This window comes from Nycticebus coucang, chromosome 19 (genome assembly GCF_027406575.1).
Source record: "Nycticebus coucang isolate mNycCou1 chromosome 19, mNycCou1.pri, whole genome shotgun sequence".
Classification (NCBI taxonomy): Eukaryota; Metazoa; Chordata; class Mammalia; order Primates; family Lorisidae; genus Nycticebus; species Nycticebus coucang.
The window spans coordinates 40,530,656-40,552,363 of NC_069798.1; the positions used below are offsets into that span (position 1 = coordinate 40,530,656).

Consider the following 21,708-nt stretch of genomic DNA (forward strand, 5'->3'; position numbering starts at 1 on the left):
TGGAAAGTGCGAGCAGACGTGTAACCGGCAGCATATGAACGGGAACAGCTGCACGGGGGGCAATGCAAGGCCATCTTTCTAGAAGAAGGGAGACATCTCTTGTACTAATAATGGGGGAGGGAGAATCAGTATTCTGTTGGTTTATGGTGACCACATTCTCTGAACCATAAATTCCGATCTGTAACCTGTGTGAAAAGATTTTAATACACTTCTGGGGGTGAGATGTCCAGGATATGAGAGTGTTATGTGGACACAGTACATCAGAATATTGGAAATACAGGCTGTCGTAGAAAAGTTGTGGGTTTAGTCATTGTAGTGATAGTGCCCAGATTTCTGAGGCGTGAACACCCTCATTCCGAACTCAGATGAGCCGCTCACTCAGGGCACTTATCCTGTAACCCAGTGCGGCCACGAGGACAGAGATGCCCATTTTGGTGTTTCTCTACATTCTTTCTGGGTCCAACCACAATGACATCTATTGATCAAGGGCATTTTTAGCCATATCACTACTTGTTCCTGTATGTTTATAACTCATGATCTTTAAACTCATTTACCACACTACCACTAGCGAACTTCCCACAAGTAATATGGTCATATAAGGAACATACAATGAGGAGATGAATGGCTAGCCACGTGCTTCTTTATTTTTGGTACAAATGAGAAACACTTGGGACAATTTAAATATAAATAAATAAATAGATAGATAGGTAGACAGACAGGTAGATAAATTCCCTGTCTTCAATTCGTAATTTAGTATGGCTAGAATGGGACCCACTCTGAAAGTTAGAATTTTAATAAGTCATGCATATAAATCTGATGCAGGGCATCCAGGTGTGTATCTCCAGAATACCAGCTAAAAGAAAATTCTCTAAGGGCCCCAATTTTCTGAGTTTTGGGAAGAAAGCCAGGAAGTCTGCCGCTAGGATTTTTTTCTCCCTCTCACAGTCTTTGTGAAAGGACTCCAGGTTCTACTGTACGGAGTCTTGCCAAGCACAGTTTAGACCAGAGTAAATTCCTTTTAGGATTATAGGATTAGGAAGCTGAAAGGTGATTCAAATTCTTGATTAAACAGAAAGAAGGAAACAGGAGGGGATGCTCCTGAGCACCCACATCACTCCAATGTGTTTTCTCTGTAATTAAAAGAAGAGATTGCAAAATATTTGAGAGGATTAAATGCTCAGAGAATATAGTGATCAAATAACATGAGATGCTGCATTTGTTTCTCAAATTTAAAAATGGAATGCTTCACGAATTTGCGTGTCATTCTTGCACAGGGGCCATGCTAATCTTCTCTGTATCATTTCAATTTTAGTCTATGTGCTGCCGAAGTAAGCATGATGCTGCATTTTTTGAAATGGTCCTTGGCTTAGTTTTGCACGTGTTTTTGAACTGCTGTCACTTACACCTCAATACCGAGGGAGGAAGTGGCCAAGCGGAAATATTGTCTGTTGTGATTTGGGAAACAACCCTAGGTTTCCTATCAAGAGACTCTCGGGTCTAGTCTGGGGTGGTCCATGAATATTTGAATGGTAGAAAAGCAAGATATAATGTCTTTATTGCTCTTTTTTTTTCTTTCATAGACTTATAACAGTAATTCCTGCCATTTCTTTCTGTACTTTCGCCTTTATTGATATCCACAAATCAGGAAGTGATTTATTGAAAAGCTATTTTAAATCCTCTCTAGGACAAAGGGAGGTAATTTTTATATAAATAAACAGTTGCCTTCTTTAGTGGCTTCCAAGATTTGGGTGGATACCAAGATGTTTTGGAAATATAGATATTCCTTCTCCAAGGATATCATACTACTCATGGTTTAGGGAAGTCATAGTCTAGGGAAGTAGAAATAGAATCAGGGTGGTTTTTTAAGAAAGGAGATTCCACCTCCAAAAGAAAGTTCCAGTAGTTTCCCATGAAAATACCTGTTGGCCATGATGTATGGTCAGCCATGGAGCAGAGAGCTCCAACCATTGGAGCCAGGCATGTTAGAACTGGGCACTTATCTTAGGTCAGGGCCAGTGGCGTGGACATTCTACTTGTGCAGTCATGAAGGGCCTGCACTTGGAAGACCTCACACTTGGTTTAGCATTTTGTTCTCACCATCTGAAATTCTTAATGTTTGAACAAGAGAACTGACCATTTTATTATGCATTGGCCTCCACAAACTATGTAGCTGGCCCTGACTCAGGTTCTATGTGCCCCTGACAAATTACTTTTACTTCTGAGCCAGAAGGGACCCAGAATCCATTTATTTAATCGTGATAAATGCAAATGTGGTAAAATGCAGGAATACACTTTAAGCACTTTTTAAAGTTGAAGATGCTTAATAAATGCTATGTTTAAGGGGAATAAGGAAGACTACAGCTGAAGTAAGGCAGCTTTCTCCATAAAGGGCTACACAGTAAATGTTGAGGCTTTGCAGCCCCAGGGTCTCTGTTGATCTGCCATTGTGGCTTGAAAGCAGCCATCAGTAATACATAAATGAATGGATGTATGTATATTGTAATAACATTTTATAAACGGGTGACTCAGTTTGTTAACCCCTGGACTACAGGCTTGGAAAGCTGAAGAAAAAGAAAGATGGAACAGGCTAGGCTCAGTGGCTCATGCCTGTAATCTTAGCACTCTGAGAGGCCAAGGCAGGTGGATTGCTTGAGCTCAGGAGCTTGAGACCACCTGAACAAGAGCGAGACCCCATCTCTAAAATATAGCCGGGTGTTGTGGTGGGCACCTGTAGTCTCAGCTACTCGGGAGGCTGAGACAAGAGGATTGCTTCAGCCCAAGATTTTGAGGTTGCTGAGGGCTATGATACCGTGACACTCTACTCAGGGTGACAAAGTGAGACTCTGTCTCAAGAAAAAAAAAGAAAGCTGGGATAAGTGGACAAAGACAAAGTGTTCCCAAAAGTCTCCATACACGGAGAAAATGAGAAATTTTAGCTAAATGTACATTTATTTACAAAATATTACTTGTAACATTTTGTAATAAATTATTTTGTTAATAAAGGTACACACTTTGCTACAATTTTCTATTTTCCCTACGTATGGTGACTTTATGGGACTTTAAGAGTATTTTCAAATTGTGGTCCCAGGACAACAGCATCACTAGCACCTGTTAGAGATACAGGTTCTTAGGTCTTTTCCCAGACCTGCTGTATCAGAGACTCTGGGTAGGGGCCCAACAATTTGTGTTTAACACACCTTGCACGTGATTCTGATGCATGGCTCAAATGCAAAAAACACTGCTCCTAAAGCAAAGAAATCCAAGGATGTCAAGCTGTAAAGCAAAGAGCAAAGGTAGGAAAAATCCGTCAATTGATGGTTGATCATTACAAAGGCTTGCATATCTTGATGCTATTTTGTGGCTGTAAATGAACCTCACACTTTTTCTCTCCATTGATCCTTAGGACCCTCCTGGGTTCCATATGAAAATAGTCTTAAAAGAAATGATCTGGGTGACTGGTTTTCTCCATTTTCCCAAGGATGATATGCAGCTAGTACCATTCTAGATGCAGAGGAAGAAAATTCATCCACAACACACAAGTTATGCCATAAGGCACTAATTTTCAGACTGTGGTCTTCAGATCCGCAGCATCAGCATTACCTGGGAACTTTATGGGGGCAAGACATGATCGCAAGAGGGACTTTACCTAACAATTGCAATCAGTGTAACCTGGCTTATTGTACCCTCAATGAATCCCCAACAATAAAAAAGAAAAAAAAAAAAAAAAGAAATGCAAATTCTCACTCTCCACTCCAGGCCTACTCTGGGGATTGGTCCCCGTGCTGTTTTCACCAACCTTCAAGGTGATTCTGAGCACACTCAAGTTGGAAAACCATTGGGTAAGGGCATTAAAACTTAATTCTCAGTTCTGCTTGAAAAGGGATCCCACACCACCAATGAAGGAGATGGGGTGGGTATTTAAGTGATTGCCCAAGGGCACTTGGCCGGTACCAGAAAGGGTGTGGGTTTGAGCCCAAGCCTTCCAATTCTGAGTCCAGGACCTTTTATATTCTGCCAAATAATACCAGAAACAAACAATACCCCCCTGTCTGCCCCCACCTTTTTAATTTAACATGTGAATCTACTTAACTCCGCAAAAACAATAAAGTGGCCATGAGGCTTTAATATATAAAACAGAACAAAAACTATTTGACACTCCGAGAAGATTCAGCTTTCTCACTTGAGCTAATAATGCTAATTTAGTTTTGTTCTGTTTCTTGTGGGGAATTGCCACCCCTCTCTTTGGTTGAGTCTCTCCTTCCCACCTTACTGTGCTTAGCATGAGGATTAATCTCTGTCTTTGCAGTGGCCTGTCCCATGGTCTATCCTGTGTTTTTGAGATGAGATCTGGGATGAGATCACACTTTCTTGTCCTGTGTTTAGGCAGAGTCAATGACATTGAAAAATTGAAGGAAAAATAAAGTCATCAGGAGACAGGCTTTTGAGACTGTAGGTTTGAAAGCCTACCAGACCTATGTAATAAATTCAGTCTTTTCCTAGTTCTTCTTAAGTTTGTCCTTTGCTTTATTTCCTTGTTGTCTTAGAATCCTATTTGCCTGTATGGAAGTGACTTCAGGCCACTGAGGGGCAGCACTTCAGCCCATGGCCATGTGGGAGGCATTCCCTTACTCTTGGCTAAAGCTGTAGGTGGGATAGGACGTAGAGGAGACGAAGGGAGGAGTGGCATATACCTCTGCCTAAAGCATCTCAGCCACTCAGTGGACCTGGTGATATCTTGGTGAGTTGATGCACTCCCCTCCCTACATATTATATACTCAGTAATAAGTATGTTGCACTTGTGAACTACGTGGGGAAAAATTGATACCCAGCAGATCTATTGTGCAACAGTTGTGACTTGACCTGATGTAAATATAACCCAGGGACAAGCATTCCTAATAATGTTTGACCATTAGTGTTCTTAAACCATTAAGAACTACCATGTTCCCTCTTTAATTCCTTCCCCCTCAACTATATATTTTAACACATCTTTTCACTTCCTTAGGAAGTGGGAATTCCCAGTTACCAACTCACTTATAGGAACTGTTCATTCTGTCTGTCCAGGTTCATGTCTCTGTAAGGCCACTTGATTCAATGTGGTGGCCACTAGCCATGTGTAGGTATCATAAGATTGAATTAATTAAAGATAAATAAAATTGAGAATTCAGTTCTTTAGTCACACTAGCCAGGTTGCAAGTACCCAATAGTTAGATGGAGCTACTGGCTGCCTTATTAAATAGTACAGATTGCAGTGTCGTCCGTCATCACTCCAGAGCGCTCTTTGAGCAGCACTGCTCTGGGGCGCTGCTCCCAAACATAATGTGTACCTTTCTCTCTCCCTGTTATGATTTATAGTGTCTTCTCATGTTTTTCCCTCCTATCAACTGTAACCAGCAACTGTATTTATGTATTTATTTATGCATAATCTAGTCTAATTACCAATATTGTTTGATGTGTGTACATTTTAATATGAATAAAACTCTTCAGCTAAATCAGTTGAGGCTCTTGATGGTAGGATTTCAGAGGTCAACTAATGAAAGAGAAAGTGCAGACAGGTGTGAGTGGGGAGCATTCAACCAACCCTTCCAGTTGCCCCACTATAGATTGGCATTTTCTAACCAACTTTTTGCTATGAAAATATTCAAAAATGCAGAAAAATTAAGAGAGTAATACAAAGCATATTTGTATTATAACCTCTACCTAGATTCAAATATTATTGACACTTACCAAATTTATCACATTTGCTGATCCCTTTGAAGAGTAGGTTGCAAGGTTGCATGACCATTGACTGTATCTATTTTGGTGAGTATTTCTTAATGCCTAGAGCTTTCCCATATATATATCACCATTGTCACACACAAAAAATAAACACTGATTATACACCAACTAAACATTTACTCACACTAAATACACTTCCTTGTATCCATTCTTTCCCACATGAAAAACAGGGGAATGAGGGCTCTTTCTCTCCTACTCTGGGCAGTAGTGCCTTCTGACAGGTACACACCTGCTGCCTACCCAAGAAGTCCAGAGTATTTTATCTTCCCTTGGTTGCCCTGAAAAGATATAGACAGGGAAAAGATATAGAAATAGATCACTACCTGGTACTATTGACAGCTTAGACTCCTTTCACTTATCAACCGCCTGAGTAAAAAACACTTTCTTTTTGAACAATGCCCAGCCACACTGTGAGGAAGCTAAGAATAAACCAATCTATAGGGAGTCCAAAGGGGCTTTATGGAGATGACTCAGTTGATGACAGGAGAAAGGAATGAAGAAATGTAAGGAGCTGTCCTTGCCCTCAAAGACTTGATGAAACAGAGCTTTTAAGTTAGGGCAAATACCACTGTCATTAACATCATAATACCTATCGCTGAGTCTCTCCTCTTCAGTAAGCCTCTTGCAGTCTTCTTTATCTCCAACTAGGCAGAGAATAGATGCTTGTGGAAATTAAATAATTATGAGAACAGCTTTATCTAATGTCACATGGTAGGTGCTCAATAAATACGATACTAGTTAATTTGATTTGTCAGTCTCCTTCCTGGGAACTCTTTGATACTTAATATCTGTACTGCTCATTTGATAGTGTGACCTTGTTATTTAAGGTTTGACATTTCATTTATTTGTTTTTTTCTTACATACAGCTTATCTCCACATTAAGTTAAAAGTCGTTTGGGCCAGGAGCCATATCTTCTAATTCTTATTATGTTACATAAAACCTGCTAAAGTACTGAGTAAATGGCAGCCTATTCATACGTGTTTGCTAATGAATGGATGGATGGATGAATAAATGAATGAATTAAACAGAATTGAATCTGCAAAAAGGAAAAGGAATTATGTTAGAGATTAGGTTTAATGTGGATCCATGCTACAAAATCAATGACACTAACTCTTTTTCAAAGATAAGAGTGAAATGAACAACCCCTCTGTGACTACCTATTCTGTTTCTGCATAAGATTTCTAAAAGTCCACAATAAAAGACACAGTAGTTTTACCAAGATGACAGGAGTCCAAGAAGTGTTTTCAGGAAGAAAGGATGACTAGAATTGGAGATGTTTGTCCTGGACAAGTAAGCTGGAGGAACATGTCAGTGATTGCTAAAAATCTTTCACAAGATGAAGTTGGCTAATTCTAGAGGGTTACAGAAGCCTGAACTATGACTCCTGTACAATTTAGAAGGATATGAAATAAGTACATGTTATCACCAAACCATAACACTGTGGCTAACGCAACTTAGATACTCAGTAACTTATATGGATGGAATTAATTAATTAATTACTGGACCCTTTACCTTTCTGACAAGTAAAAGTTCTCTGATACCAAAAGCATTGGAGAATTGGCAGAACATGCCAGGAATGCTGCAGCTATGACACAAACAGGGATGTTGTAACAAAGCCACAACATTCACAGCACTTGGTATCCTCTAAGCAAAGGTCCCTTCCACTGCTGATTCAAGGCCTCTTCATCCCAGATGAAACTTTACACAGTGTGGCACAACAGGTTCCAGCATTTTATCCAACATCAACAGGGGTCACACAAAAATTAATTGACCTGGAGAACTGTCAGAAAAGTTGTTTCCTTATAATTGGAAGATGCCTTCAGAAAACTCTTCCCAGACCCTTGCTTCTTTGCCAGTATTTTCCAGGATTACCACAATCTTTGGTTCCAGGTTTTACCTTTTAGTTACACATCCCTCACTCTAGGTTCACTCACAGTCAATGGTCAGGATCACCTGTCGGGCACCCTTTTCTGTTCCTGTGGCCCAGCAGCAGAGCTGCTGACTAGAAAGATCAGTTGCTGTTTCTGCTCCCCCCCCCCATAACCTTAATTGTCATTAATTGTCTTCATGGAGGGAGGGGGCTGGGGCCTTAGTGTGTGTCACACTTTATGGGGGCAAGACATGATTGCAAGAGGGACTTTACCTAACAATTGCAATTGGTGTAACTGGCTTATTGTACCCTCAATGAATCCCCAACAATAAAAAAAAAGAAAGAAAGATCAGTTGCTGGTTGATAAAAGCCCTGTCTTCTACTTAACAGATAGCCATGCTTTCTGTGGATGGGGTCTCTAGAACCAAGACTCCAGGAAACACTAGAAGTCTTTGCATTCCCAGCTGAGTCTGGAAGCTGGTATTATTCTTAAGTGATTAAGAGGAGGAGCTTGAAACACCAGAATTGGAGCATGGCAGGCTACCCTGGAGAATGCCTGAAGGAAGTAACTAGGGGTAGCTTCCTCTTCTGACAGTGATCTTAGCAGCTACTGAGGTGATGAGCACACGCTCCTTCTCTCCTCATTGTTCTGCATGTTCTTGATGCATTTTGGTGTAGTTAGCTCAGCAGGTGAGACTTGAAGGGGGAAAATATCCTGTAAGATAAAATCAGAGACAAACTACCCCGCCTATGTCACTTGCATCAGGAGAGAAACTGGCAGGGCACAGAAAGAAATGCCCTTCTCTTTTAAGATGGAAAAAATTCATTATACAGTAAATTTAGTTGGGAGCTAAAATTTGGCTGGATTAATTTTCTTTTCTTTTGTTTATAGTTGGCCTTATTCTATACAAGAGTAATAGTAAATGGCTCAACAAGCTAGGAACAATAAAGATACAACAGAAGAAAACAAAAGTGTGTATATAAGTGAACTTAAGAAAGTGACTAGACCAGTCTGATTATTCCTGTCTGGGTTGTTAGTTCCATGATTATGTGACCTCTTAGACTTTTGTTTGTGTTTAGTAACAGCTTTAATGAGGAATAACTATACCTGATAAAATGTATCTTTTTAAAGCATGCATTCTAGTAATCCTGTGTCCATTAGCAGTTATTCCCTATTTCTTCCTCTCTCCAGTTCCTGGAAACCACTACGCACTTTCTGTGACTGTAGATTTGCCTATCCTGGATGATTCATATAAATAGAATCAAACAATATGCGGCCTTTTGTGTCTGTCTTCTTCCACTTACTATAATATTTCTGAGGTTTGTCCAAAAGTGTATCCATATTCCAATCTGATATAACAATTCGCTGTGTGGATATACTACATTTTGTTTATGCATTCAGCTTTTGTAGACATTTCCATGGTTGCCACTCTTTGGTTATTGTGAATAATGCTGCTGTGAACATTCATGTAAAAGTTTTTGTGCAAACATATTTTCAGTTCTTTTGGGTATAATACCTAGGCCTGGAATTGCTGTGTCAACTGGTAATTCTACATTTAATTTTTCAAAGTACTTCCAAACTGTTTTCCAAAGCTGCTGGACTGTTGTGAATTCTTGGTGGCAATATATAAGGATTCCGATATCTCCATATTCTCACCAAACATTTTCTATTGCTTGTCTTTTTTATTATCGCTACTCTAGTAAGCATGTAAAAGTTTTTTGTAATACCTCCAGTAGGTATGAAATAGCATCTCACTGTAGTTTTTATTTGTATTGCCCTAATAACTGATAATATTTAACATTTTTTCATGTGATCTTGGCCACATGTATAATTTCAGAGAAGAAATGTCTATTCAAATCTTTGCTCATTTTTACTTGGTGTTTGTCTCTTCATCATTGTGCAAGACTTACTATAAATTCTGCACACAAGTCCCTCATTGTATATATAAGTTGCAAATATTTTCTACCTTTGTGTAGGATGACTTTTCACTTTATTGATGGTGACCTTGGAAGGACAATTTTTTGTTTATTTTTATGAAAGCTAATCTATTTCTTCTTGTTGATGTTCCTTATGCTTTGGTGTCATATCTGGAAAGGCTTTGCCTACCCAATAAGAAAATTTACTCCTGTGTTTTATTTAAGAATTTAATAGCTTTAGTGCTTACATTCAGTTATATGATTCATTTTAAGTTAATTTTTGTCCATTGTGTAAATTAGGGATCCGACTTCTCTCTTCTTTCTCTTTCTCCTCCTCTCCCTTCTCCTTCTTCTCTGTCTTCTTCTTCTGTAATCTACAGTATCCTTCCTTTTCTTAGGCCGGTACCATACTCTTGATTACTGTAGCTTTGTAGAAATTTTGACATCAAGAAATGTGAGTTCTCCAACTTTGTTTTTTTTGGGGGGGGTGTGTGTGATTTCTTTTGGCCATGCTGGGTCCCTGGCATTTCTATATGAATTTTAGGATCAGCTTAACAATTCCTACAAAAAGCCTCCTAGCTTTAAGTGTCCATTTTCTCATCTTTTTAAAAACATTGATAATCCATGTCCTTTAGAATACTTATCATGAACCCCTAAAATATGAACGTTTGCAACATTAAAAACATTAATTTTAATCCTCATTTTTTTATACATTTCGACTCATCCTATTCCACCGATTTCAGTCCTCATTTTCAGAGAAATCTGCTTTACCTTCTTTATTAACATTGCCTTATCATTAACTATCATCCCTCTAGACTCAATAAAAACCGTGATGTCTCCTGGTTTACCCAAGGAGGAGAATATCGTTGCTACCGCCCTGCCCCTGCGGCAGAATCTCAAAATTCTGGATGTATGAAGGAAAATGGCCTCTCTTACCTTAAAGTGGGATAAGTTTATTGTCTGAAAGGAAAGAAGGAACAATTGAAAGAAAAGAAAAATAAGGAGAAATGGAGAGAGGGAGGGAACTTCTTTGGCTTCTGGTAGCGTGTAGAAAATTATACCAGAAATAGCTTTGTCTGTTGAGTGACTGGGATCTGGATGTCACTGCCAAGGGAGAATGTGTTTCTGTTCACTGCAGACTCCACTCCACCTCTAGCTGGAAAGCTCATTACGTGAATAGATCAGAATCCCAGCATTCCAGTTTATAGGTGTCTGCTGAGCCGCCTTTTATTTTTCTGGCTGACTCCAAATATAACCCAGAGTGATGAGGATACAGCGGGGCTGGCTGTCTTGGCCAAGGTCCAAGGCTGTGAGGTTTTCTCATTCGGACCCTGTGTGAACTTAGGGTGGAGCATAATAACAGCCACCCTGCTGTTAGGCTCAGAGTGGCCTGAAGCTGACAGTAACCCCACAACTGCTCTTTCTTTTCCTTTCTTCCTTCTATTTTTTGCAGGAATGCTGCCTTCACAGTTATCTTAGCCAATATTTATTGATGGTAAGACATTACTCTGTGTGCATTACATGCACATTATTTTATTTTAACCATGGCCCTGTGAAGTCAGTGCAGTTATAATCCCTATGTTAAGGATGACAAAACTGAATTTTGGCACAGACCAATTTTATGTTTTGTAAAAATCATACAGATTAAAGGGAGGGGGACATCCAGGATTGACATGAAAGACACCATGCTAAACTGTATCATTCCCCTTTTCTTCTTTTTCTTATCTTTTTGGTTCAAATAACCTTTTCTCACTTTGTCTATACTTATGGGAATCACAGAATTAGCTTCCAGCCTTCAAGAATTAAAAGACCCCAAGGGTAATAGCCTAATACCATTTCTTCAAGGAAGCACTTTCCAGGATTCCTGGAGATTACAATTGTGGTCTCTTTTCTCTGAATTCCTGTTGCATTTTACAAGAAAGAAGCACTTTATTCCTTAACTATTGGTAGGGCTTTTCTGAAGGCTGAGACCCGTTTGCCTTTAAGGCTGTTGGCATCACTAACAATGCCCAGACGTGCCTCTTCCTGCCAAAAATGTCGTTAAATTGAGCAGTGGGCGCTCCTAAAGACTTGCTGACTCCATTCTGTGGCCTTTGTGATTCAGCCACCACTGCCATGCTGCTGTTCTGTAATAACAGGGCAGAGACTAACAGCAGGGAGTGACTCACTCAGGAGGGGTGATAGGGTGAGCAGAGGAAGGGCCAGGGAAAGTGAGGCGTTCCTTGGCACTTGTCCTCCCCTCAGAGATTCATTTAGACTAAACCTGGATTGACCTGCTTTTCCTAAACCTTCGCGTGTTTGATGGAGTCAAGACGATGAAAGAAGTTGTCCATAGACAACCCAAAGCACACGCCTGTTGTCTGTTTCCCCCTACATGAATCAAACTGAACTGAGACTGCCCCGTGTTTGTTAAAGAACAAGCCAAAATATGAGCAATGACCCGCCATCCATGATGCAGGAAAATGTCCTGCCAGTGGTTGGCGTCCTGGGTCTCTGCTACTGCGAGGCCCTGTCATCCTCAGGAGCAATTCCCTTCTCCCAGGGCGCTCTGTTGCCCAGTTAGACTAAAAGCTGGCAGGAGTTCTATTTATCAGTTTTGTTTTATAAACATGCACAGGAACTCCTGATTTATTTTATGTCATTGAGAGGGAATAAAAGTTGTTTCTGCTTTTAGATCCCATATAGTGCTTCCTTGCCGGGAAATCACCCTCTGATTCCTGCATGCTTTCTGTGTGCTGGTCTCTGATCACCCCCTACCCCTCACCCCTTACCATCTGCTCTGAACTATTCTTAGCTGCTGCTCTCTGAAGTAAATGGAGAAGGTGAAGGCCAGGAAAATTATGGGTATCAACATAGCATTTTCATTTTCTCACATCCTTGTATGTATACCTGTGTTATTGCTGTGTAACACAGGACTGTCCAAGGGTGTAATTTCTTTTGAAAAGAGAGGAAAGTGAGAAAAACTTTCCATAAAATAAAAGGCCCATTGAGCCCTAAATTCGAAATAGGGAAGGGGGCATTTCCTCAGCAGGAAATTTTGCATCCGTGATGAGGCATTCTGGTCTAATATGATCACCCCATTATCTACCATGTATCTTCTGCTCTTTGAGGCTTCCATTACTGACATACCACTTGATCCTTGAGTGGAACCTGCCTTAGAGTATAGAGCTGACAAAGAATATGCGCTTGAAATGACAAAGAATATGCACTACCGTATGTGAATGGTAATGGATTTCTAAGGACTATTTCAAGTGCATATTCTTTGTCAGCTCTATACTCTAAGGCAGGTTCCACTCAAGGATCAATGTAAAGGTCTTAGCAAAATAACTAAGAAAATGCCAGGAAAGCTATGTTAACTAGTGGATGAAAATGTGTCAAACGGTCTATGAACCAAGTGTATGGTGCCCCATGATCATACTAATGTACACAGCTATGATTTAATAAAAAAAAAATTAAAAAAAAAACATTTAATAGGGTATAAAGAAAAAAAAAAAAAGAAATCCATTACCATGACCTTCTATTTTACAAATGATGTCTCTAATGAGAAGAAGTAAAATGACTTTCAGAGTCACTCAGCAGAATTCAAGTTAGGACCCAGATGCCATGCGTCTGCCATCTACCAGCCACCTGTCTCCAGTTGAACAGAGTTTAATCAAAGCTGTAGAAAAGGTGTCATCCACCGGGGCTTCCACACTCAGTGATAACGTTCTCTCCACCCTGCTTGTATTCGACTTGCATTGCCGGACTTATCCTGGTGTCCTCTGAGCTCTCCAGTGAAACTCTTCATCAGGAAGGGCCTGCTCTGCACTCCGTGACACCCCATACCTGTTCCGTAATAGACATTCTGGCTATTGCTTGACCACGTACCAGGGATTGGGGCGGACATGTTGGAGGAGGCACAGAAGTGGAAGCCTTAACACTTACCATTAAGAAACTTAGTAATGGAAGACAGAAGACGTGTGTAGTCATGCATGCACACACAAACATGAATGGACAAATGTAGAGGCAATAGGTGACTATTAATACATGACAGATATAAAGAAAGCTCTAAGGGTTTTGGAGGAGAGCTAAACACCTCTAGCAGACATGAAAAGATGGGACCTTTTCTGAAGGAAGTGGCATTGACCTTACCTTTTAGGTATAGGTCAGATTAGCTCCTAAGAGCTTTTTCTAGATATAATTATTGTTTGATAAATGTTGATCTTGACTCTCAACTAAATTTGAAGCTTATGGCACATAGTTATAGCTCAAGAAATATTTATGGAAAGCTGAGTTTCACCTGCTTCTAGAAATTATAGCAATATCATCCAAGTGATGATGAAAGTTATCAGGTTGCGTCTGCAGGGGAATCTATATGTCATGGAATAGATGCTACTAGTTGCCATCCTTCTAGAAGCCCATTTTATTTCCTGATGCCCACTGACCACACCTCTGTGCATATTTCCAAGTTACCTTTCTCCACAGTGTTTTCTGTGTTCAGAGGGTTTTTACCCCTACTCTGTGCATGCCCATGTCCAGGGGCTCTCAGTCCCTTCCTCTCTTCTGCACACACTCCCTCCTTTCCTCTTTCTTCTCTCCTAACTACTAACTTTTTCTCTCAAGGATAACCAGGGGTATGGGACTGGTGGTGTTGGTGTTGTCCCAGTGCTCTTGAGGTCTAGCCCTGGCATGTCACTGTGCTGTCAGCAACCACAATACAAGAGGCTCCCTCCCTCAGGCTCACACTGGCTTCCCTGTGTGCACACTGCTGGGATGGTGAGTAGAGTGTGATTCTGCCTTGAATTATTCAGAGCTCTGTGTGTGCTGGTTTTTCAATATGCTGTCTCAGACATGTTCGAATGGCCCACAGTGACCATGGGTAGCTGTGAAAAGATAGGGCTGACTCCATACCATTGCTGGGCCATCGCCATATTTAGTTACTAGACAGGCCTGGTGTCATTGGTTTATTTCCTCTTTTTATCATCCCTTCTCTCCTTTTTCAGCCTTTTGCATTACAAGACACGCGTGCTCTTCTGAGGAGATTTAAAAAAATAATGCAAGCCTCAAGACAGGTGCCCAGATCTGGCCTTTCAGTGTTTACAGCATTTGTCCTTAGACGGGGGACCGGTTCTCTTCTCAGACTCTTTAGGGTCTTTTGAACTGCAGAAGACACTCGCTCTCATCATCCCTATCCAAGACCATACATGTCTTTCTTTCATCTTCCTTGTGTGTGGTTCCCTTTTGCAACTTTATGTGCTTTGCACAGATGCCAACTCAAAGTAAATTGCAGTGTTGTCAGCTGGGACTATTTCTCATTCAAAATACAGTGATCACCATTAGCCATTCATTATGAACACACTGGCCTAAGACAGGACTTGACTAATAAGCCCTTGACTTGTCCCACCCTCTAGAAAATACTCTACTCTTAGGCCACACAGACGTACATCACCATGTTATGTTTTGTCATGTCAGCATCAAAGATGGAAGTTTGATTTTTAGTTTAGTTTGCTGTTTTCACTGGGCAGAATCAAAGTCACAGTTTCTCTATATGGCAGGCAAAAACTGGCAATAAATAGATGGATTTGACATTCTCTTCTGTTTTGGAGTGACTATTACCTTTTGGATTCGAATAGGAGAGACATTTCATCCAAGGCAAGTGATAGGGAAAGGTAAGGATGGATACTCTCGGTTGGTATTGATTAACACAGGCTTGGGACTAAGTTGAGATATTTTAGAAAGTTAAAATCTGGAAGGAACCTTAAAATTCATCAGGGGTAACCCCCTGAGGTTATAGACAAAGTAATTACCACAGAAATAGAACATGAACCCAGGACTCCAGTTCTGATTCCAGTGTTGTTGGCTGTGAGCTTTCTCTGAGCTTATTTACCCCAAGTCTCTATTCAGGCAAATATTCTTATAAGAGCTGTTTCAGCAGCTGGCTGCCAGAGGGAGTTTTGATTTTTTTTTTTTATCAAGGCTTATTTTAATTCCTTCACAGATCATAGACTAACAAATGAGTGCATTAAGAAATACTAAAATTTGCTAAGTAAATGGCTCAGGTTGTGACTGAGGTCATGACTATGTCATAAATACACACTTTAGGTATTGATTTGAATATAATTGTGGAAATCCATGATGAAAAAATGCTGTCCACTGGGTGCCCAACTTAATCAAAGATCCCTGATGCAACAGGGCATCTGTAAGAGAAAGCCTAGGGAAACCTTTGCCCCTCACTTGTTATGCTCCACATCACAGCTCTCCAAGCAGTTCTGAGTTCAGAAATGGAGTCAAGGACAAGTCCCCAAAGGATGCGTAGGGTTCCATTTGGTAACTCAAGGAAGAATCATAAATCTTCTTTTCCATCTAAATAAAGGTTGTTAGCATCAAGTGGAGGATACACATCATTCAACTAACCAATTAATGAGTATACATAGGACACCTAACAGTGTGCCCAGCCCTATGCCAAACGTCATGTAAATATAGGAGCAAACACAACCCCCGTTTTCAAAGGGCTCAGAGCATTTATACAAAGAAAAAAAGATATAAATACATAAAAATAATAGCAAATAAGGGCTCAAATGTACATTGGGACTTTTAGTAGGAATCAGACGTCAGATCTCATCACAAGATGAGGCATGGTTGAACAATAAAGAATGCAGAGAAAGCTCCAGGCAGACACCAGAACTGAGCTTTACTTGAGAAAGATCTGGTTAAAGCAGGGAAAAGAGACACTTGGGAAGAGCTGAGCACAGGCACCTGCTCCCACTTACTGCACGCCCCGGGCAGAGTGCACCACTTCTTTTATCTCGTTCTGTCCCCATGAGGTAGCTGTTAGGACCCTTATTTTATGGAGCAGGAAATGGGGTATGAGGCAAAGAGATGAGATATTTGTTCCATATCATATAGCTTAAGTATCAGTTAAGATCCAAATCTGAGACTAAGCAATTCCAAAAATTTTCTTTTAACAACTCTTTTTCCCTTTCCAAATCTTCCTACTTATTGATGCTACTCTCAGTCCAAACAAACATCTGTTTCTTTTCTGACATTTGATTTCCAGGCTGGCTGGAGTTTGTAGGACCAAGAATGTTGCATAATGAAACATTCCCTGGAATTTTCTCATGGAGAAAATGCCTATGAATATTTTCCTTCCTTCCTTCCTGCCTTTCTTCTTACCTCCTTTCCTCCCTCCCTCCATCCCTCCCTTTCTAAACTAAGTTCTTCTCAAATGCTCAAATGTTCTGAACATAATTTGTGTAAATATTGTTTACACAATATTGTCACAATGGAATCTTACCCTGATACAGCACCTCCTAGCTGTACATGAAGCATTAATTGATATTGCCCTGTTTGGGACATACAGGATTAAGTGTCCAAGAAATAGCTGAGACATGGAGAACATATTTTCTGAGCAGTCAGTATAATGAGGTTGAAGGAGTCCTAAACTATGTCAGAAAATCCATATTTAACTCTCAACATTGCTGTTAATTCTCTCAACCTCAGACAAGTCATTTGAACTCTTCAGGCTACAGTTTCTTCAAGTCTAAAATGGGATTGCTGCCCTCTCTCTCATAAACTTCTCAGGGGTACTTGAAGGTATCAGAAAGAATATAGGTGAAAACTGTTCTGGAAAGCATAGACCACCCCAGGTCTGGTGATGGAGGTTTCCCAGACCTCATCCACACATGGCTACTAGTCACACGGCCACCTTGTTGACTTCACCAGGCCTTATTAATTCATCCTAGGAAAGAAATTTATACATTAACCATTTGGAGACAACTCCTTTCTCCAGAGAACCTCTTGAATGTTTCTCCAACTAGACATCAGAAGATGGGAACACTTCTCAGGATTCTGTGAAGGGTAGAAAGAGCCTGGACCCGGATGCTTGTGCTATAGTGCAGAAGGAAGCCCTTTCTTTCTGGAACTCAGTTTCCTTATTTACAAAATGAAAGGGTGATTAAACTCACCTGGTAGTTTTTGAGTGGCGCTTTCCAAGTGCTTTTGTAAGACCCATGCCAGGGTCACTAGCCAGGGAGAGTAATTTGATACAGGGTATTTGGAACTGTTTCCAGCCCTCTGATCTCAGGATGGCTTAGCTTTTACTTTCTTTATTTGTTCATATTCCAGCTAAGATTTCATCTCAACTAAAGGTTACAAAGCTTAAAAAAAATTTTTTTAAAGCCCAAGGACAAGTAATATCTAAGTGCCTAGCTTTATGGTTCTCTGATACACTGAGTGGGTGAAATGTCTATCTCCTTCCTTCATCTCTGTGTATGGACAGGGGCTTCTCTGTTCTGATCTATCCCAGCCACCCCCAGCAGAAGGGTTGGGACTGTGCCTCCTCAAGCTGGTGATTTCTGAGTGCCCCAGGCCTCTCCATCCCACTCTCTCCCTGGTCCCCAAAGCTACCATTGTGTCCACAGCAGCATAGACAGGGGATGCCCTGGATCTCTGTGCTTCTTCTTCTGCACCCAGCACCTGTGTGGGTGAGGAAGGACTCTGGGGTACTGTGCTTCCAGGCCATGATTTCTCCTCTCAGAATGACTTTTGTGACTCCCAGGAGCCAGATTTAGAGAAGGAAAGTGTTACCCTGCTGCAGCCAGCTTGTGTCTCACCCAAAAAAGCCTCTTGGTGCTCACGTGCCCTTACATGGACTTGTTGGCCATGGCCTGCCCACAGCATTCTGCTCCCCACTTGTGTTTTGGAGGGCTTTGTAAAGTAGATTAAATGTTTGAAAGCCAAAATCCTCCCTGGTGCTGCTGAGCGATCCTTACTTTCTACTCAATAAACAGTTGTCAGAGAGCTTGATTAAATGAACCCACACACACAATCTACTTCCAAATAATAATCTGTGGGACAGCCTGTTCCTCTGCATGGTCTGTGTTTACTTTTGGATCTGGTCATCACGCTCTGGTTGTGCTTCCTAGAGACACGTGCTTGCAGGGCACGGGTCACAGGGGCAGAGCCAGCGCCAGGGAATAAGGGTGACAGCCCTGGGTCAGCCAGAGTGACCCAGAGCACAGCTTCTTCCAGGCCAGGCCTTCCCCAGAAAAAGCTTTCTCGCCAGTGGGCCCCATTGAGTCCTTCCAGAAGGGATCCCAGTGAAAAGAGCACTTGACTGGGAGTTAAGACACGTGGAGTGTGTCCCAACTGACCCTAACAAGCCACTGGCTGTCAAGAAATGGAAAAGAGTCAAGGGTCTCTTGTCAGCAGCGGGGAGGGATGCAGCAGTGCTCGGAAATGCCGAGGACACGAACCCAGCCATAGGCACAACATGACATCAGACAGCCTCAAAGGTTCTTTCCAACTGTGAGCATTGCCAGTCCTAGCCATTTTGCTCAGCTCTACATAATTCTAGAATTGCTAGAACTAAGAAAAAAAAGTGTATAAAAACATTTGACTAATCTAATACAGTGTGGGAATGTGAGAGTTTGTGCTCAGGTTATCAACTTTAAACCTGAGATGATGTCACTGCCACAGAGCTTGACGCTGCTTATGCCTCAGTAGAATTTTAGTGGAAACTTCACTTTCCCTGGAGCAATTCACTGAGATTATGTCTATTATTAGCAGACTGTTGCCCAAAGGCCTAATACCTGCCAGCCCCACTTTGGATTCTGCTCATCCCTGTGCCTTTTTCACTCTCCTGAGTTTAATGACACCTGTCCCTGCTCTAGACCATGAGCCTCACGAAGGCACATCCATTCCGTTTCATTCTCCACTCTACACCCATCATCTATCCAACAGGGTCTGGCACATAGTTAGGTATCAGTAAATATTTGATGAATAAAAATGTAATACACTAAGAAAATTAAAGCATTAGCCATAGTTTTGACTCTACAGGTAACTGTTTACCGAAGTGAGAGTTCATTTCACTTAGGTCTCCACTTGCTTGTTACCTTATCACAAAGGGTATCCCTGACCATCCTGTCTAAATCAAATCCCCCCATCTTTAAATTTTGCCCCCAAATCCTGTTTGTTCCTCTTATTAATGTCATTTGATTAATATGTACTCATTATATATGCATATACATATTTATGAGTATATACACAATACTTGTATGTAAATATGTGTATGTTTACGTGTACATAATATATGTGTGTGTATATGTAAACACACACATATAAATATAATAGTTCTTGTTTGTTTTCCTACCTCCTTTCTCCCACCAGAATATAAGCTTCATGAGAGCAGGTAGGCTGTTTTATTCATTGTCCTAGTCTATTTTATGCTGCTATAATGGAATACCTGAGACTGTTCTGTACATTTACAGAATAACTATATATTCATATGAAACAAAAATTTATTTCTTGGAGTCTGGTGGCTTGGAAGTCCAAGGTCAAGGTGCTGGAAGCTTGGGGCCCAGTTTCTCTGGTTTCAGGATACGGTCTTCATATAACAGAAGAGCAGGAGAGAGCAAACTCACTCCAGCAAACCGCTTTTATAGCAGTGTGAATCCACTTATGAGGGAAGAATGGATTAGTCCCACCTCCCAACACTGTTTCATTGGGGAATAAATTTCCAACACATGAATTTTGGAGAGTACAAAGCATTTAAGTCATAGCATTCCTCATCTCTGTATCTCAGAATGGAGCCTGGCATATAGTTGTTGCTCAAAAAAGTATTTGTTGAATAAATAAAAAAATATTTACAAGAGCAGGTAGACTTGAGTTGGATCCTACAGACTGATTATAATTGGGCTAAATCCAACAGGAGAGGGAGATTCTTACAAGTTATGGGCATAGTAGGACCACACGGGTTAGTGAAAGAGCTCAGTGGTTTAAAAAGAATCCCTATGTTTATTTATCTATCATCGTATGGGTGGTGGTCAGTCATCAGGTGGTTGTCACTGTGGTTTCTAGCGTCTGACAGTAGTAGCCACAAGAGCTCCTCGTCACATGACTTAGACTCCTTGAGGACAACAGCCACATCCTAAGAGTCTGGAAGTCTCCTCCACTGACCCTCTTCCAGAGTTTATGCCTTAACAATATAATGATGCATTAATTAAAAATGAGTTACCTGCATCAGGGTAGTCACCTTAACTCTTTGCAGATAACATTTTTGCCCAACCATAGCTCTTTAATTTTCCCCTTTGTTCTCATGTCTACTAAAATATTAGTAATAATTACAGAGATATAGTATAATGAAAATTAAGCTGAACTGACAAGTCTGAAGCCTGGGTTTTAGTCCTTGTGTTATCATTAGCTAGTTAGATGACCGTACTGGTTCTCTTTCTTTGTTCATAAAAGGAAGTAATTAGGTTACATCAATATTAAGGCACTTTAATTCTCAAATTAATTTTCAAATTTTACAATTTTTTCTCTCTTAGTAAAATCAACCCTTCATTTACACATGGAGGCAATGTCTAAAAGTCTACTGCCAGCAGTTCAGTAGTGGAGAACCCGCCTACAGTACAATAAATGATAGTTAAGCTCCCAGGCAAGGGGAGTAACTCACAAAGACTATTTGAAGCGCAAGCTAGTTGAACTCTCATAGGGACAGTCCAGCAGTCACCAGAGTCATGGGCTGGTTGGTGTCTAGGGTTGGATTTCTCTGAGCTTCATCTTGTGAGCCCTGAGCAGGGAGTTCAACACCACCTGTTGGGACTGGGTCGAGGTCTCAGGGGCAGCAGGTCTTAGATCATCCATGTTAGAGGAGCAGAAGGGACACACGATGCTCTCCCAAACCAAGTTAGCACAGTGGGGGAGGCTTATAATCAAAAGAACAAAAAATACTTTAATTTCAGTAGTGCTCTATACCTTCAGAAATGCCTCTACAATTTTTTTTTCATCATAGTCAGTTGTAAGTGCCATTGCTGGGGATTGTACTAAATGTTGTAAAGGATATCCTCCAAAGACTTATAATGCCAGTGGAGGTGGGGGAGCAGCAGCCAGTAACTTCTATAAGGCTGACTGTGCGAAGCCCTGTAAGATATACATAATAAGTATCATGGGAGCCCAGGGGACAGAAGAATAAATGGTTGCGTGAGGTTTTGTGAAGGAGATGGCATTAGAGCTGGCTTTTCCCAGATAGAAAGAAGGCAAGGAAGGGTAATACAGGAAATGGCTTTCTAGGGTAGGAGGAACTGCGGGACTAGTGTCACAGACCTCGAGTGTCCTTTGTGGTGCTGAGCAGTCTACTGTGACACATGTATTTCTGGACATCAGGTTG

The 21,708-nt window shown here is 40.9% G+C and overlaps 1 protein-coding gene and 1 non-coding gene across 2 annotated transcripts in view; one reads left to right on the forward strand and one right to left on the reverse strand.

Annotated features, from left to right (window-relative positions):
• Positions 1-21,708, forward strand: part of SETBP1 (SET binding protein 1) — a 408,545-nt gene that overhangs the window by 216,110 nt on the left and 170,727 nt on the right. The gene's annotated exons all lie outside the window — the stretch shown is intronic.
• On the reverse strand, positions 1,230-1,336 carry LOC128572149 (U6 spliceosomal RNA). The gene has a single exon (XR_008376062.1). It is a non-coding gene; the product is annotated as a U6 spliceosomal RNA (small nuclear RNA).